This window comes from Aplidium turbinatum, chromosome 16, assembly GCF_918807975.1.
Source record: "Aplidium turbinatum chromosome 16, kaAplTurb1.1, whole genome shotgun sequence".
NCBI classification, from domain to species: domain Eukaryota; kingdom Metazoa; phylum Chordata; class Ascidiacea; order Aplousobranchia; family Polyclinidae; genus Aplidium; species Aplidium turbinatum.
This window is the reverse complement of record NC_137487.1, coordinates 7,415,799-7,432,377: the sequence shown is the minus strand read 5'-3', so window position 1 is coordinate 7,432,377 and position 16,579 is coordinate 7,415,799.

The following is a 16,579-nucleotide window of genomic DNA, read 5'->3' as shown; positions in this document are numbered from 1 at the left end:
AACAAAATTAGTTTAATTAGGAATACTCTTCCATGTCTTCACCATATAGCCTAACTGGAGGAACTCAGTCAGCAGATCCTTGTAACCATATTCACATTGATTTTTCATTTTCTAGTTTTCTTGAAACAGACAAGACTGAAATTCTTAACATTTTAACTGCATTATCATCTGCATCTTGTGAACTAGATCCAGTACCCTCATGGCTCCTCAAAAAGCATTCATCATCTTTTCTGTCTATTCTGACCTCCATCGTAAACAAATCCTTGACAAGTGGTCTTGTTCCCCCAAAACTTAAACATGCCATTGTTCGTCCACACTTAAAAAAGCCTAGTCTAGACAAAGAAGAGTTCAAGAACTATCGCCCTGTGTCCAATCTATCTTTTGTGTCAAAAATATTGGAAAAAGTAGTTGGCAGACAGTTAAATGATTTCTTAAACGTGCAAAATTTATTTGATATCAATCAATCTGCTTATCGTCAACATCACTCCACAGAAACAGCTTTACTAAAAATCCATAATGATATTGCTACCGTACTTGACTGTAATCACAGCGTTGTTCTACTTTCTCTTGATCTTTCAGCTGCTTTTGATACCATTGATCACAAAATTCTTCTAAATCGTCTCAAATCAGATTTTGGCATTACAGGAATGGCACTTGACTGGTTCTCTTCTTATCTTTATGATCGAACTCAATCTGTAGCAATTGAAAACTCAATGTCTTCTGCAACATTCCTTTCTTCTGGAGTTGCTCAGAGTTCTGTTCTCGGCCCTGTCCTGTTTTGCCTCTACATAAAACCTCTGTTTGACATCATAAAGCGACATGGGCTTTCATACCACTCATATGCTGATGATATACAATTGTATTTGCGTGTTACTGATGAAGATTCATTGTGTTGTATTAAGTCAAAATTCCAAAAATGTATGGTTGATATCTCAAATTGGATGTCTTATAATATGTTGAAACTGAATCAAGAAAAATGTGAGTTTATTGTATTTTCTCCGAAACGGTGTATTTCAAAGTTTAATGACATGACCCTTACCCTGAGTAATATCAATCTTTCTTCTTCTAACTCAATTAAATTGCTTGGTGTAACATTAAATCAACATTTGTGTTTAGAAAACTTTGTCAGTTCCACTGTTAAATCTTGCTTTTTTCATCTTAGAAATATTGGTTCCATCAGACAGTTTATTAATGTTGATGCTTGTAAAACTTTAACTCATGCACTTGTGACGTCCAGGCTTGATTATTCAAATTCATTGTTAAATAACATTCCATATTGTACTATTTTGCGTCTTCAAAGAGTTCAGAATGCTGCTGCTCGGCTAATTACTTTAACACGTCAACGTGAGCATATCACTCCTATACTAAAATCCCTGCATTGGCTTCCAGTATTGTATCGTATTCGCTTCAAAATATGTCTATTAATTTATAAAGTTTTCCATGGTTTTGCTCCGAACTATCTAGACACTTTGCTTGTTCATTATAAACCTGCCAGAACTTTGCGTTCTCAACATCAATTGCTCTTGTGCAACCCTTCGTATAAGACACAGTATGGAAATCGTACCTTCCCAGTTGTTGCTGCCAGTTGCTGGAACTGTTTGCCTATTTGTGTGAAAGAAGCAGAAAATTTAAATAAATTCAAAACTCGCTTGAAAACGTTCTACTTCAATGAACATTATGACTGAAATTACCGCATTAATTATCACCATTGTCATGTACAGCGCCCAGGAGCATAGTTTGACTGTGGATGTGGCGCTATATAAATATTGTTATTATTATTATTATTATTACCCGATAATCTTCACGTGTTTGCTAAGCAACAAGATTGTCTGCAACTTTGCGTTCGAAAACAATAGTAATTTCTTCACAAGATGTTTTTCTTTTTTCGCCTATTGATGCACTTTGAATGCAAGGCTGGTGTGTTACTTTTTTAAAGGTTTTTGTATAGGCTATTCAATACCGCTACGTTCATTTTCTTTTACACTCTGGTCTTTTTCTCTTCTTGTTTCTGGCACTTTCTTGAATTCTGCGAGAAAAATACTGCAAACCGCACAAGATAATATATTGCACACTGCATTAAGCTACGTTTATTTTGCACTCTGTGAGCAATGGCGATTTTTCTCTTTTCACTGATTTCCGCGACAAATAAAACGCGTGTCTATCACCACTTTGTAGCGCGCAAGGAGGGAAGAACTACCGTAAAAAATCACGCTGTCTAGAGCAGGCGACAAAGTGAACGCTTTTAGACACTTCAAAGGCAGCAACTTGTAACAAAATCGCAACCACTTGTAGAGCGCCAACTAAAAGCAGCTTTTATCATTTAACCAAAGAATCGGCATCGGAATCGGCATCGGAATCGGAATCGGAATCGGCATCGGCAAAAATTTTGTAATCGGCACATCCCTAGCACTTTGCTAATTTTCATCTTCATATTTTTTGAACTTTCATTTCAATAAAATGCTTGATGACAATAATGACATGACAAGACATGAACAAGACATTTCCCATATATCACTTTGAGCGATAAGTAAAATGTAATAACGCTTAAGCATTACGCACAAGAAACTTGTGAAATTTGATAACGGATTTTCCTAGCGTCTTATATATAGGATGGCTTTTTTCTCAAAAAGTACAAATACAATTAGGAAAAAAATAATTGTGATATATTTTTTAGGTCATAATTATGCAATATTTAAATTTTCCGAAATTTTTTTTAAAGGGGTAGGCTACTAAAGGAAAAACCTGACTTGGCGATTTTCCACGTTCTTTGTGTTTAACTTGCTACCATAAAACGATTTTCAATAAAATTTTGCCCCATTGCGGTCTGATCAGCACTCTGCGCGTACTTTTGTCAGAGCTTTCAAAACCAGAATGGGCCTGAGCAGCGAAGCGTGCGACTGTACAGTCTACGTAATAAAAGACGAGCAATCAGCTGATCACGCAACAGTTGTTAAGCCTACTGCCGGCGATTTAACTGTAGGCTATGTATGTATGTACATCAAAACATCAGATTTCAACGTCAAAACATCAGACAGTTTACTCAAAACCTCAGATCTGATGTTAAAACATCAGATGTTGTAACGTGGCTTTTGTTATTGCTGTCTTTTATGACGTATTCTCGAGCTGTGTTTGCACTTTTTGGTCATTTTGAAAAAAAATGAAATGAAATGAAACATTGGACTTTGGGCCTTGCCAGCGCCATTGAAAACAAATTTTATTCGATAATTTTTTTTTAAATGTATTCTTGAATGTTCAGTTTACGCATTTTATTGCTTAATTCTCGTTTGAAAATTTCATTGAGTATGCCTTTAAGTAGGCCCTACTTCCACTTTCGGCACAAATGGGTGAACTTTTTAAGTTAAGTGGCACTTACGCATTTGGTTATTATTTTTGGATTAAAGTTATATCGCCAAGCTAAAAAAAAATCGATCTTACAGTTTATAACCGATCTTATGTTGTTATTGTGTGTAAATTTTGTCATTTAAACTGAGTTTGTGACGTAACCGCACGTCTTAAGGCAAGTTCTTGCAATTTTTGTTAATCTACTCATCTAAAGATTTAATGCGCTTAAAACAGTAAGTTTCATGTTTTGACAGGAGATTTTATTTTTTTTCTACAATTACTAAAAACTAACACTTTCAACGAAAAAAGAAAGCACAAGAATAAAATAGTTGATCGTGAGGTGGCGCGAAAGACCATGTTTCCTATGTAAAAGCGGCCTCGTATTGCGACACTTTCACAAACCAGCACTTGCCAATTTCTTGCGCTTCGCTTCAAAGGAATCTGTACCGCCTGTGCGCTTACATTTTAATTGTAAAATTCCTCGCGATTGCAGCAAAACAATAAGAGACTTGTTGCATGCATTTCATTGCATTGCAATTTGCAACTCTAAAAATTATTGTGTTGTCAGGGCCGTCGCTGCAGGGGGGCGTGCCCCCTCCCCTGACAACGACCTGTGCACACACACTTCAGGCACTGTAGAAGAACTGGTTTTAATTTTAGTTTCATTAACCAGGTGGCTAGTAAAAATATTACTTTTCATGGTCTTTCCACTTGTGTATTGATCCGAAATAAAATTTATCGGCGATTAATTATCGCCGATAATCAAATATTGCCTTCGGCGATAACGATAAACGATAACTGAAAAAATAATTGAGCGATAACGATAAGCGATAAAAATTTATCGCCGATAATGCCCATCACTGGCGACGGCACCGACCGGATAACCTCCAGCAAAAGAAATTTTGGCATGGATAGACAGGGGCGCCGGAACCAGGGAGGCAGGAGGGGCGGATGCACCCCTGCCTTCAATATTTCGTGGATGGAGGGGCAGGGGGACAATGGTGCCTTTTTAAGGTCATGTAAGCTACTGCACATTTTGCAATATAACAATTTCTGCTTTTCGCTTTTAGCCTAATTATAATCTTTCATTTTTGCTTAAAATAATATTTAGGCTACGGCACAAAATTCTGCAACACAGTAGGTTAGCCTACATCATTATAACATAGCATGATGCCCTTCTTTGTATATCAGACACTTTTATGTGCTTGTATCATTACTCGATAGTGAGCTGATATGTGAGCATTATCGCGATATCTTATCTTGAACCTTAAAAAAAATTGGCCTTTCAGTAATAAAAGTGCCCTTTTTTTATAATCCTGTTCCCCCTCCAGTCAAAAATCGTTCCGGCGCCCCTGTGGATCAGTAGCGCACCCAGAAAAAAATTTAGGGGGGGCTAATTCAGAAATTGTTTGTTTGTTTATCTTTATCCTGCATTGCGGGAAAGCAGACTTGAGCGCTATGCATCGATGTACCCCTTCCGACGTACACCTGACCCACGCTGCAGCCGACGGCAATGTCTGTTTCCGGTTGTCTACTTTACTTATGACTTAAATTTAGTACTACCCATTACTCGAAATCGATCACTGGGTAGAGGCAATTATCGTAAAGTTTCTTGCCCAGAGAAACAACAGCAAGTGCGGGTGGCTGGAGTCGAACATGCAGGCTCTCGACTGCGAGCCCAACGCACTAACCACTCGGCCACTGCGGCCGAGTGATTTGCGACAATAGTGACAGTAGGCCAATTCCCATCCCTTTGATTAATATTCAAAGGCACTCACGGCCCACAACCCACCGGTTGCCGATACATCAGTAGCCTATTCGTTCTCTCATAGCTCAATTGGTTAGCGCGTCACTTCTGGAACGAAGAAACTTCATAGATCAAGCGGCGCTGGTTCGACTCTCGGGGTGTGCGCTTGAGCAACGCACGTTAAGGACTGCTCTCCATTCAGAAGTATTTAATGGATGGAATAGTTCCCCGGCAACAAGACTTCAACAATCGGAAACTTCACTCTGTCAATCTCAGTGACCGGGCCTGCGTCAGTGATTCAAAGCCTCTACAAGTAGCCTATGCGAAACTGCCAGGATTAAGCTCTGCAAGAAGCTTTAACAGTCCGAGGATAAAGATTCAATCAATCAAAAATTAGTTCGTATTTTCAATTAAAGTCCCAGACCCCTTCGTCTCTCTGCTCAAATGTCGTAGGCAGTGGCGCGAGAACTATTTTTCTCTAGGGGGGGCTGAAGCTGTCGTAGTGATAACAGCTTCTGGGGGCTTCGCCCCCCAGACCCCCCTTGTGTGCGAGTACATTTATAAAACTGGTAGTGGCCATCCTGGCGCCTCCTGTATAAAATAAACGACGCCAAAACACACACATTAAAATCGAACAAATTAAAAAGTTATATGAAATCGACATTTTGTGGAAATGAGCTCTCACACGCTTCCGAAGATTGATTTTCGCTCAGATGTCGTTTTGTCTATGAACTGTGTCATGAGTTCTTTGACATCGACAGTGTCCAAAATGTTTTGGTGAACATGCATTAACGCAAGATGAGTAGCCTACCGTGAGTCTTTTTTTGTGTCATTGAGCTTCTCAACCACGTTTTCAGGCGTCTTAGAGCAGAAAAAGAACGTTGTGATGATGCAGCTGAAACCAAGAGGTAAAGGCAGAGAACGAATTTTCGCGTTTCTTTGAAAAGATCTAGTGTTTGAGGGTTTAGTTGCGATAATAGCTCAGCAACCTTTCGAACGGTGTTTGCGGTTTCTTCACTTACAACATCGCTGAGCAAAGTAAGTTCCGTTTTTAGGCGATGGCATCGGGTAAGCTGATCTCAGTATTAGATCTTTCCTCACCGTTTACACAGCTCAAAAGGGCCCTTTCTCTGTTGGCTGCTGTAAGCAGATCCGCCTGGCCAAATCTTCGATCAAGCTCAACCTGAACCAAATCAAGGGCTTCGATGTATTGCCGTTTCCAAGCTCCTTCTCCCGCAGACGACAAACTATCCGATTCCTCTGTGTTTGAAATCTTGCTGGAGTTTTGCTCACTCGGGGATCTTTTGGCGTCTTTAGGTTATTAGCAGACGCAAAGACGTTCGCTGCTTCCATAAGCTTGGAAACGAATTCATCTTTTCTGAGATTTCTGATCCGTTCGCGGAGAATGGTCATTGATTCCAAAGCTGAAGAAGCAAAGATCTTGTTTTGGAGCTGTCTTGCGATGGCTTCTGCAGGCTGAAAAACTTCACCGCTGCAGGTAATCGCAAAATAAAGCCGCATAGTGCATGCCTATTTTACCAAGCCGAATATGTTTGCATGTGCGTCTCCTCTCATTGCACTATCTTCTGTCATGTTAGTCAGACATGACAAAGCAATATCATAAATTATTGTAATGTTCAGAAGTAGCCTACAGCATGAAATGTAAATATTGCAGAATGATGTCCAATAAACGATGGACCGCCGTGTTAGTAGGGAGGGTGGCTAGTACCGCTTGTTACAGACGGTTTTTCGCCTGGTCAAACGTCATGTAGAAACCGTTCGGGTCTACTGAATATTACGTCATGGAAATTCCTAAAACATGAGCCAAAATTGCACCATCGTCCGTAAGACTCGTGTCAGACCGGTTTAAACCTGTTTCAGTTTGAGACCTGTTTGGACATGAAATATTGCGTCACGAACTGCTCTCGTGCCTTTGAGTTATCACAAATTTTTCTGATTCATTCTCGAAGTTGTTTGTTGGAAGTCGGTCGCACATTTAACTGGTTTATTTGGTGCTTGCTAGCTGGACAAATTCTCCGTCTTTTATCCAAGTAATCTGTATCGTAGTGACAGTTTTAGAGGTGTAGGCATTGCACCAGTCATTTCGATAGCCGCGGGCTAATTTTACAGAAATACACTGTTTGAAAAGAAGTTCAAGTGTGTGTTTCTTCGGTCATTATATACAGACGAACGGATTCGGGAACTTTATGTTAAAATTTTCCCACGAAGAGATTATGGTTTACCGCTGTGACCATAAAAAATAAAAGACGAGTTCTTGTCAGTTGGTAGGTCAAGAAGAAATTAAAGCAAGAAAAATAAAAAACGAATTTGTTAGCTGGTAGGCCAAGAAGCACTTGAAGGCATAAAAATAAACGACGTGTATGTTGTCAGCTAGTGCAGAAAAACTACTTAGAAGTACAAGAAATAATAAAAGAAGATTTGTTGGTTGGTAGTCTACACTCTTACAGAAGCAAAGAAAAGTAAAGACATTTCTTCTCAGTTTGGTACAGAAGAAAAATAACTTTGACATTCATTGGCAAGAAAGAAGATTAAAAGACAATCCATCTGTGCTTGTAGATTCAAGTGGAAGAATCCAAGCAAGTTTTGTGGACTTTAGGACTTCATACTCGTACAGCTACGGTATCGTGCATTTAAATTCTTTTTTGTATTTTTACGGTCTTTGCAGTTAAGTTTTTTATAACTACTGTAGCCTAATAATTTTGTGTGTTTGTGTAACTTCATTTTTTTAATTGTTAATTTAGCCCCAACATTTAATATGTCTACACTCGGTGGCGACAAGGACTCGACCGCCGTAGACTCGACTGAGTTTAAGCCTGATGATGTTCTTTGCGGTCGGGCAGGCCATTCTGGGGAGGGACCCATTAACGATGAGGCTAAGTCAGTTTGAGAGGCCCGGCATCTTAGACGGGATATTTTGACTCAAATTGGGAAACTTTATGTAGCCCTAGGTTCTTTGAGTGATAAGCAGGAACTGTTAATTTTTAGATCTAAGTTATCTACTTTAGAAGAGGAATTACGGCATTTCCATGCTCTTTTGACTAAAATCTTTAACTCTGCAATCTTGGCAGAACTTCGTGATAGGGTAGATCCCGAATTTAACTCGTTAAAAAATAACTTTGAACAAAAAGAAAGTGAGTTCTCAGATATGTTGGATGCTGACATACATCCTGAGGATAGCGCCTCAAAGGTAAGCACTAGGATGTCTAGGACTTCGTCTCGGATAGTGGCACAAATTAACCTGCAGCTAAGACGAGAGGAGCTCCAGATACAAGCTGAGGCCATTCGAGCTGAGGCTGCCGCGAGAGCTGAGGCCGAAGCGAGAGCTGCTGAGGCTGCCGCGAGAGCTGAGGCCATTCGAGCTGAGGCTGCCGCGAGAGCTGAGGCCGAAGCGAGAGCTGCTGAGGCTGCCGCGAGAGCTGAGGCCATTCGAGCTGAGGCTGCCGCGAGAGCTGAGGCCGAAGCGAGAGCTGCTGAGGCTGCCGCGAGAGCTGAGGCCATACGAACTGAGGCTGCCGCGAGAGCTGAGGCCATTCGAGCTGAGGCAGCTGCGAGAGCTGCTGAGTTCGCACTCAAAGACGCTCAGTTGAGGGCTGAACAACGTAAAGAGGTAGTTTTAGCTGAATATCGATCAGAGGTTGGCTCTCGGCGTAGCTCTAAGAAGGGCTCTTCTAGGCATTCCAGAAATGAACATCAATCGCAGTTTAATTTACATAACCTTTTCCAAACGCCCGTTCAACCTGTGAGTGGACCAGGGCAATCCACACGTTTTCCAGCTGTTTCAGGAGGTCTCGGGGCCGCGGCTAAGGGTCTTCCGAATGCTGTAGAGCCAAGGCCTGCGAATTACAACCGAACTCCTCCCCCAGAGCGTACAGGTCACGGGGCCGCCATTAGTAATGGTTTGCCCCCTTCACAGTTTTCTGCGCCGCTAGGTTTTGATCGCCCAGCTACACGTAATTTGGGTGGTTGTGAGAGGCGTATCGCGTCTCCTGATTTTAACGTGTGTGAGGATCGTGATCGGGCTGTGCATGTGACTGAGCCCACTCAGCCCCTTAAGGGATATAGCTTGTCTTCTCCCGCTAAATCGAGTTCTCAACAACAGGATTGCTTTTTTGAATACCAAAATAGTAGGACGTTTTTCGATAAGGCGGCCTTGATTGGTTACGATGGTAATAATATGCCATTTATCTTCTTTAAAAATCGTGTTACGGCCTTAATGGCAGCTTCGCCCTTTAAGGGGACTCGTTTGACTTTGTTACAAGCAGCTTGTGTTAGGACAGCTGCGCAAACGATTGCTAATTTGGTTTCTGACACCCCTGGCTTGTCAGAGGAAGACAGGATAGAAATGTCGTTAGCTCGCTTGTCCCAGCGTTTTGGGGTTCGTGGAGGTCTTTTTGCAGAACCGGAAATTAGAAAGTATCGCTATGGTAGCAAATTGACTTCGACCTCTTCCAGTGATCTGAAAGAGTTTAAAGATGAATTATCGCAGTGTTTGCTTTACGCGCAAGCTTATGGTCAGCGTGACAAATTAGAAGGACGTTTTGTTTTGGATTTGGCTAAGCGACTCCCGTTTGACGCTAAGCAGCGTTATCTTGACTTTTTAGGTGATCAGTATGGTGGCACTAATGAGCCTACTTTTCAGAGTTTGTTCGATTTTGTTGTACGAGAGGAAACGCGTAAGTCGACTGATTTTAGCATTATGCTAATGGGCGATTCTGGTGAGTCGCAGCATTTTAAAAAGTTTGGCAAAGGAAAATTGCCTTCATGTCCGGTTAGGCAGACGTCGATAAAACCCCACGATGATGTGATGTCAGGGAGTTTGCAGTACTCGACTGTTGTTGGCGCACCGCGCGGTGGTGAAGCCAGACGTAAAAACCTACCGGCATGCATTTGTTGTTCGTCACGTGGTCAAGTTGAATATCATTTTTTGTCTAATTGTAAAGAATTTTTGCGCTTGACACCTAAAGATCGGAGAGATGTCATTGTGAAAGCTGGCAAATGCTTGAATTGTTTGCGCCAGCATATGGTTAGGGATTGCGTTCATGCAAACAACTGTCGTAAGTGTGGGCTTAACAACGATAGGAAACACTATTTTCTTCTGCATGATTTTTATGTGACGTCACGTGATTCTCTGGATTCGGTTGGGAAAGATGATGCTCGTGCCAGAGTTCCTGTGCGTAATGTTAAGATTGGAAATGTTAAAGCAGCTTTTAATCGCGTTACTGCTGCTCGTGTTTTGAATCCAATGACTGGCAAATCGAAGTTGGTGTATTGTCAGCATGATCCTGGTTCGCAGTTGACGTTTGTTTCGAGTGATTTGGTGTGTGAACTTGATCTTAAACCGTACGATAAAGCGTCGTTTAAAATGGATACCCTGGCTGGTCAGAAAGCTACTTGTGCTGACCTTGTCAAACTCAACATCCAGTCGTTAGAGACAGATGAACTGTTTTGTGATATAACCTCGGTGGTTAACCCAGCTTGGGCTGATGATGTTAAAACTTTACCGCATAAACAAGATTTAAATGGTTTCCGTCATTTTCATGACGTGAATATGTTTCATTTGAATGATTGTAGTACTGTAGATGTACTGATTGGCAACGACAACGCTTATTTGATGTGTGCAAAAAAAGAGCGTGTTGGTGAAAATCGTAGTGAACCACATGCTTTGCTCACTCCTCTCGGCTGGTTGGCTTGTGGTGGTAAGTCACCCTTAGATGAAAGCGTTGCTAAAGTGTGCAGAATGCAGACGTCTTCAGAGTCGGATGTCATCTCTGGCTTTCAGCGTAAAATTGAGTCTCGTGATATGGAAATAGCAGACCTGAATAAAGTCATTCAGGATTTGACGTTGCAAAATGAAACCTGTGAATTGTCTCGCAATGATAAGTTGGCTAGTGAACTTGTTGAACCGAATATTGAGTTGAAAGATGGTCGATTTGAGATACCTGTTCCGTTGAAGGAAGATATTGATCTACCTAACAATTTTGTGTTGGCGTCAGATAGAGCTGCTGCTTTAAGAAAGAAAGCTTTAAAACAACCTGAACTTCGTGATTTCCTTACTGACACCATGAAAGATCTTAAATCAAATGGCTATATTGAGCGTACTGGTGAAGCAGGAAATGTCAAGGGATTTGAATGGTATTTACCATACTTTGTTACGTCACAATTAAAAAAGCGCATTGTTTACGATGGCAAGTCTGAATTTCGAGGAACTTGTGTTAATGATGTAATGTTTTCGGGTCCTGACTTGTTAAACCCTCTGGTAGATGTCTTGGCTAGATTTCGGCTTGGTAGATTTGGTCTCATGGCTGATGTGACTAAATGCTTCTTTCAAATAAAATTACCTGAGTCGCAAAGGGATTTGTTTCGTATATTGTGGTTTGAAGATGATGACCTTGAAAATGGTAGGATGGTACCATTTCGTTTTTGTGTACACCCTTGGGGAATAAAGAGTAGCCCGTATATCGCTTGCTTGGCTATAAAGAAAATGATCGAGCAGAATCCCAGCAGTGCTGGTGAATTGACTCTCTGCAATATTGCAAATAATATGTACATGGATGATTTTATATTTTCGGCTGATAGCTTAGAGGAAGCTCAGCAAACCACTCATGAATCAATTGCTTTGTTTGATAGCCGTGGGTTTAAACTTGGTAAGTGGAGTGCTAACAAGGAGGCTATGATTGTCTTGTCAAATTTGGATAATGAGATGCTTTCACCTTTGATTCGTGACATTGACTTTCAGACTGAAAATATGACTTTGCCATCAGCGAAGACATTGGGTTGTGTGTGGCAAACCGAGTCTGACGAGATGCGTATCGCATGTTCCTTAAAGCCCTTAGCTAAACACACGCGCCGAAGTATGCTCAGTCAGCTTGGACAAAATTTTGATCCGCTAGGCTTTGGAGCGCCATTTTTTCTAAAAGCACGCCTTATACTTCAGCAATTGGCGATAGACAAGTTTGATTGGGATACCGAGGTCCCTGATAGCTTTGTTAAAGAGTGGGAGTCGTGGCTTCGCTCTTTGGACCTGCTTAAGGATTTTTCGTTACCGAGATGGTATTTTGCAAACTCTGGTGTGTGCAGTCCGGATGATATTGTTTCATATCAATTGCATGGGTTTAGTGATGCTTCGAATCAAGCTTTCTCTTCTGTTGTTTACTTACGTAGACTGGTTAACGGAGTTCCAAGTGTGTCTTTCGTTCTGGGTAAATCTACCATTGTTGTAAAAAATCAGTTTTCTTGGCCGATAGCTAGGAAAGAGCTTGTTGCCGCTTTGAATACAGCCAGACTCGTGAAGCAGGCCTACGAGGCATTGAAGATGCCAGACTGCCTTAAGTATTTTTGGTGTGATTCTCGTACTGTGTTGCAGTGGGTTAAAAACCCTGATTTACGTTTGAATAAGTTTATTACGCGTCGAGTTGAGCATATTTTATTGTTGTCTGGAGCCCAGGATTGGCGTTTTTGCCCTACCGATATGAACCCAGCTGATGTTGGCACAAGGCCAAATCTTATTACAAAGAAAGAATTTCGAGAGTTGTGGTTAAATGGTTCTAGTCTTCTCTACCAGTGTGAGGAAATTCCATCTGTAGAAAATGCCACTCCAGTACCTGTCCATAGCCTATATCTTCGTGACGAAGAGGAGTCGCTTGACGTTGGACAGGGTGGTCTTCACAGATTGATCGAGGCCGCACCTTCTTTGTATGTTATGAAAAAGAGAATCGCTTATTTGGTTGCTTTTGTTGAATTTTTGTGCTGTAAAACGAGAAAGCGTAGCTTTGTGAAGCCAAAACTGGATGCATCTTATCTTAACAGTGCTTCAGAGTTGGCTGTGAAGTTTGTTCAGAAGAGCGTGTATGGCGATGTGGTACATTTAATGACCAAACGATCGCCGGATGCCCTTGAGGAAGTGATAAAGCGAGGTAGTGTTGGCGCTTCGCAACGTGAGAAGGAACGGTTGAAAGAATTACGTTCACTTAAAAAGTACAGACCTTGTGTAGATGACGCTGGTGTAATCCGCATTGAAGGGCGCTCAAGTAATTCTCCCGAGATCTCTCTTGAAGCAAAGCATCCGATTGTTTTGCCTTCGAAGCACCCCTTCACTAGGCTTGTTGTACTGTCGCATCATAATGGAAATGCGCACTGTGGAGTACAGCACACTTTGTTGTCTACGCGACAGAAGTTTTGGATCGCTAATGGTAATGCCTCCGTGAAGAGGTATCTTAATGACTGTGGTGTATGCGCGATTGAGAAAGCTCGACCTATAAGGCAGCTCATGTCTGATTTACCTTTGTCTCGCACAACTGCGCATAGGAAACCCTTTTTTGATTGCGGCTTAGACTATCTTGGACCTTTAACTTTCGTTGAAGGTAGAAGTCACAAAAAAGCTTGGGGACTCTTGTTCACATGTATGGCATCTCGCGCTATTCATGTTGAGCTGGTTACGTCATTGTCGCTGAGTGATTTTTTACTTGCCTTTACAAGGTTTACAGATTTACGTGGGCAGGTTAATGCTATCTATTCCGACAATGGAAGCACCTTTCAGGCAGCATCTAAGAAGTTACCCGAGTTGATAGAATCAGCTGAATTTCACAATGCCCTGAGACAGAGAGAGATAAACTGGGAATTTATACCTCCGTATGCTCCGGCGCAAGGTGGCGCCTGGGAGGCAATGGTTAAACAATTTAAAATCGCATTTTTTCACATTTTGGACTCTTCAATTCGTAAGCCCAATTTTATTGAACTGCTTACGTACACAGGCAGTGCCGTTCGGATCGTGAACGAACGCCCTTTGGTACCTTTGAGTGACGACCCTAGGGATTTTACTGTCATCACCCCTGCCTCACTTTTGACCCCATACTTAGACCCATACTGTGCTGTTGGGCAACCACATGATCGTGACCAACTAAGAAGGGATTATCGGTTCAATTTGTCACTTTCTCATCAGTTTTGGAGTAAATGGATCGATTTTTACTTGCCAGGTCTTCAGGGCCGGAAAAAATGGCTAAAAATGGCCGAGAATTTGGAGCCTGGTCAACTTGTAGTGGTAGGTTCTCTCCAGGACATTGGTAAACGTGGGAAGTATCAACTTGGGAGGGTGCATGAGGTAGTTCCACAAATTAGGAAAGGGAAGCCTGTGGTTCGTAGAGCTAAAGTTGCCGTCTGCAACTATGATGAGAGTACGGGGAAAGTGAAAGTAGACTATGTGTTGAGGGATATTTCGTGCCTCGCCCCCGTAAAGAACACCTAAGTGTTATGGTTTGAGCCTGGTTTTGTCTGCGGTGGCCGACACTTGTCTGAGCCCAGAACAGTCGGTTATTATCGCAACCATGGTATATAGCGTCATTTTTTGCGTGTACCTACTACCTATGGTACCAATTTCATGTATCGTCGTGTTTATTCTTATTGCTGTTCATTCTTTGCATGCCCTTTGTATTTGCGTATTAACTTAAACGTGAGTGATTCAAACAATTTGTGTATCATGTGTTTTTATTCATTGGCTCACAATTGTCGTCAATTCTTTTTTAGTTATGCCATGTCAGACTGTCATAACTAGGGGCCGCTATGTTACAGACGGTTGTTCGCCTGGTCAAACGTCATGTAGAAACCGTTCGGGTCTACTGAATATTACGTCATGGAAATTCCTAAAACATGAGCCAAAATTGCACCATCGTCCGTAAGACTCGTGTCAGACCGGTTTAAACCTGTTTCAGTTTGAGACCTGTTTGGACATGAAATATTGCGTCACGAACTGCTCTCGTGCCTTTGAGTTATCACAAATTTTTCTGATTCATTCTCGAAGTTGTTTGTTGGAAGTCGGTCGCACATTTAACTGGTTTATTGGTGCTTGCTAGCTGGACAAATTCTCCGTCTTTTATCCAAGTAATCTGTATCGTAGTGACAGTTTTAGAGGTGTAGGCATTGCACCAGTCATTTCGATAGCCGCGGGCTAATTTTACAGAAATACACTGTTTGAAAAGAAGTTCAAGTGTGTGTTTCTTCGGTCATTATATACAGACGAACGGATTCGGGAACTTTATGTTAAAATTTTCCCACGAAGAGATTATGGTTTACCGCTGTGACCACCGCTACTGCGAGGTAGCCTATATAGCTCCCTATGATTGACGACTCTTTATTGCAAATGATGAGCGCGACCACACGTGACAAGAACTCGATTCATCGTAGCATTATTATTGTTCAAAAAAATTTCTGAAAATATGATTTAGGCCCACCTTAAATTGTCAGAATTTTCTAGGGGGGGCTGAAGCAATTATTGAAAATTCCAGGGGGGGCTGAGTTTGTTCTAGGGGGGGCTGCAGCCCCTTGAGCACCCCTACTTCCCGCGCCCTTGGTCGTAGGCTATACAGTTTTACACCATGAGAGTAAGGGAACATCTGAACTTTAGGGAGTTAAAGAAAGGTGCCATCAAAGACCATGGAGTGTACTTTTTGCACAGATCAAAAATTCTCTGCTGACTCATTTATAATTTTACGCAAAGGCAAATCCCAATTTGACACCAAAATTCAGGAAGCACTGTTAATGCTACAAACCAAATTCAAACAAACAATTATTTGCTGGAGGCCCGTCCATTCTCCTTAACATTTACTTGATGTATCATGTTCCCTGTGTGGTGCAAATTTTTTTGTAGTTATGTAGTTGCCTTTTCCTAATGTAAATTTACCTTCAAGAAGTTGAAATTTATTGGATTTTTTAATTAACTTATTTTCAGATTCCTGATAAGGGCTTAAAGTTAAGCCGTGAACGTTCGACTGTTAAAACTATTTGTAAATATGTAAAATATATTGTTACGGTATAGTGCTCAGCCCTGTTGTATTGTTGTGTCTTATTCATATCTAACATGTAAGCAAAAGGTAGGCTATAACTTAAATGGGGAACATACAAAAACTTCATTTTTTGTGGCGGGTTTGGGGGGGGGCTTGAGCCCCCTTAGCCCCATGCTGGGTGCGCTACTGCTGTGGATACGTCTACAGCTTTGTAAGGAATTAAGGGACAGATTTTTAGTTCACACCGTTTTTACCATCTTAACGGTTATTTGCAGCCTACTGTTTTAATCATAATTCTTGCAAGTAATTTAGCAATTTCGTTAAGGCTGACCATTCCTTGTTGAAAAAAGTTAAGGCTTGGCTACCTGGAGATAGTGCCTGATAGGCTGATAATACAATTAAGAACAATACAATAAAATAGCATCATGGTCAAGCGCCTAACTACTGAACTAAGTGAATTATTTTCGTATGGATATTTTCTGTGTAGATTTTTTCTGTATGGATTTTTAACGATTACCATTTTTGCAAAGTATCTGTTCAATTTGCTGTTCAATTTGCAATTAATCAGTAAAAAATCCATGCAGAAAATATCACAAATGGAAAATATTTACACGGAAAATATCTCGACTAGAAAATAACCACTTTCCAGCCGGGGTATTTTCCGTATGTATATTTGGATATTTACCCTATGGAT